The following is a 2,779-nucleotide window of genomic DNA, read 5'->3' as shown; positions in this document are numbered from 1 at the left end:
GCGCCAACAGAACCACGCGCAGCTCCGCTCGCGGCTCCCGTGATGTCAGCGCCGGCGGCCCATCTGATGTGACTCAGGAGGTGTCAGCGTGGTGGCGGGCAGGGGCCAGGAGGGGGTTCCTACCTGCTCAGGCTACACCTGGAGAAGGTGTTAACTGGCCCACGAAGCAGGGGAAAGGTCGTTCCCAATGCCTGGCATGGCCACGAGCGCGGACACGAGCGCTGAGCTGTGCGGTACCGGAGGGGAGCGCCGCGTTCGCACCCCTCGCAGCAGTTGTGCAACGCTCACGATGCAGCCGAGCAAACAGGACCGGCCTCTCCCTCCGCTCGCACTGCTGTGGGAACAACCCAGCAAAGTGAGGCAAGACCGTGCTTTCGCTCCCTTCAGCTGGGGATTTCCCCGGCGCGGGCGTGCCGTGCTGGTGTGGGGCTGGAGCAGAGCTGGACCCTGCCTGCTGCTGGGGAGATGTGGATTCGTGTGGTGTCCGCGGCAGGGGGAGCTCCCCTGGCACTGCACTGTACTCAGGATGCTATGGCCGGCTGCTTGGACCACTGCCACCCCCAGCCCCAGTCCTGATCCTTGCTGCTGTGCCACGGTGGGAGAGCCCAGCCCGGCCCCAGCCTGTCTTTCCACTTTTACACAACCGTGTGCAGAAGTGATGCATTTATTGCAAAACAGCTTCTGGAGTGGAGACTCAAGAGACACAATATTCAGTATGTGGGATCTGAGGTCTGTTTGTCAGACAGTTTCAGTTAAGACTCGCCAGTCTTAACATCCTCCCAAGCCCACACACCTGATTCACAGATGACATCAAGTAAAGGGGGCAAAGAAGTGATTGCACTTTTGTTTTGCTCTTTGGGACAACTACCCCTTTCCTAAGAATCAGATTTGCTTTCTCAGCCTTCCACCTAGAGGCCTAAGCAAGGCTTTACAGTTTAGACTAAATGTTCTGATTGATTGTCCCAGCTTTATGAAACAAGCATTTGGGATGAGAAGGATGATGCGATGCAGAGAGCAGGTGAATGAGAGGCCAAGGCTGGTTAATGCCGCTCCCAGTCCTGCTGATAAATGCATGTTCTTTGCTGGGCTTGTCTGTCTAATCTGATGTGCAGAAATGGAAACTTGTCCTTTGGTTTATAATCTTAAATTCTCTCTACAGTAACTACCAGCAAATTCCAATTGGTCAGAGCAGGAGGTGGATTTGATGTGCCTCACCCCTGTCCCTGTTGGTGATCCTGCCTCTCTGCAAACCTGTTAGAGCAGCACATCCTTCTTTTCCTCCCCGCTCCATGCAGTGTTTCTGTGAAGGTGGAAAGTTGCCCATTTACCAGCAATAATTGCATTTTGGTAGAAAACATGTTTTCATGAAAACAGGAGGCTGGCTTTTGGTTCCCATTTAGGTTTGCTTTAACAGACACTCATTAATGTGCTGATGAAATTAAGGGAAAAACCTGTGCATGCAACAGCTACTTAAGAACCATGAACAGCAGTGAGCCAGCAGCTTGTTCTGACTCCTCAGAAGTGTGCTGTGCCTTGCCAGCAGCCTCAGTTTCTGGGGTTTGCTGTTGTCACATGCTTTGGGTTGCTTCCGCACAGCTGCAATCTCTGTGGTCCTGCAGGAGGGTCTGCAGAGCTGCAGAACTGCCCAGAGCTTCCTGGAGAGGAATGCTGTGGGGATTGGGGGTCTGAAATTTCCAAAGAAATGTCTTTGACTATTCCTGAAGGGAAAAGTTGAGCACCTCCCATTGCAGTGCTGCTGGGCTGGCTCAGTACTCTGAGCATCACCAGGTGACAGTGTGATGAAAGACTCCTGAGCAGTAAATACTGATCCATTTAACATGACTATAAAAAAATCCATGCCAATAACCTGTTGCAGCTTAAGGCATTTAAAAAATTCTCTATCTTTTTGTAATTCTCTGTAATAATAATTAAATGACCTTTAAAATGGCAGTGGGTGGAAAAATTGTGCAAAGCTGAATAGCAATTCAGCAACTGCTGAAGAACATTGAAAATCAAGTAGAAAAAACTCACTTTGATGTTAAGGAAGGTGAAGCAATCAAGTCTGAAGCTGGAAGTTTGTTCTTCATTTGTGCTGATTTACAGATCCCATTGGGCAGAATAAATATGGGATCACTGGGCACCCAAGGGATCAGTGAACACCTCCCCATGCACAGGAACTACCACTGGCCTCAGCTCCCTTTGTGCTCAGTGGTCACATCTGCTCCAGAGCAAGGGACAGCAGAGTGATGGCAACAAGTTTGCTTTGCCATGACCAGCAGCTCTTGGAGAGTGGTTGAAGCTACTTTGGTCCTTCTGAGGGTCCCTCCTGAAGAGCTGGATAAATCCCCTGTGTGCGCTCACACACCAGGTCTGAAAGACGGGGCTGGAGAGGAAGGAGCTGGTCCTCTTCCCCATACCCACCTGCCAGGCAGCAAACGGCCCCTCTGCCCTTGTTGTTTTGAGCACTGATGGTTTTGCCGTGCCAGCCATCAGCAGGTCTGGGTCACGCAGGGCTGGGGATGCACACAGCTGGAGGGCTCCTGCGCTTCACTGCAGATACCCAGAGGCAAGCAGTGGTGGGTGACAGAGGGGACAGAAGCACTGGCGGGTGACAGAGGCCAGGCCAGGCAGAGCCTGCAGCGTCCTGGGAGAGGAGCTATTGCTGCGCTGCGCCGGCACAGCCTCCTTGCTGGTATCGCCACTTCGCAGCCTTGTGCTGGATTTGATCCCTACAATACATGGGATTTATCTCTCTCACTTTCATGTGCCTTTAAGGAAA

This window comes from Corvus brachyrhynchos, unplaced genomic scaffold (assembly GCF_000691975.1).
Source record: "Corvus brachyrhynchos isolate BGI_N302 unplaced genomic scaffold, ASM69197v1 scaffold65, whole genome shotgun sequence".
Taxonomy (NCBI): Eukaryota; Metazoa; Chordata; class Aves; order Passeriformes; family Corvidae; genus Corvus; species Corvus brachyrhynchos.
The sequence above is the reverse complement of the archived record's forward strand: the minus strand, read 5'-3'. Positions refer to the sequence as shown.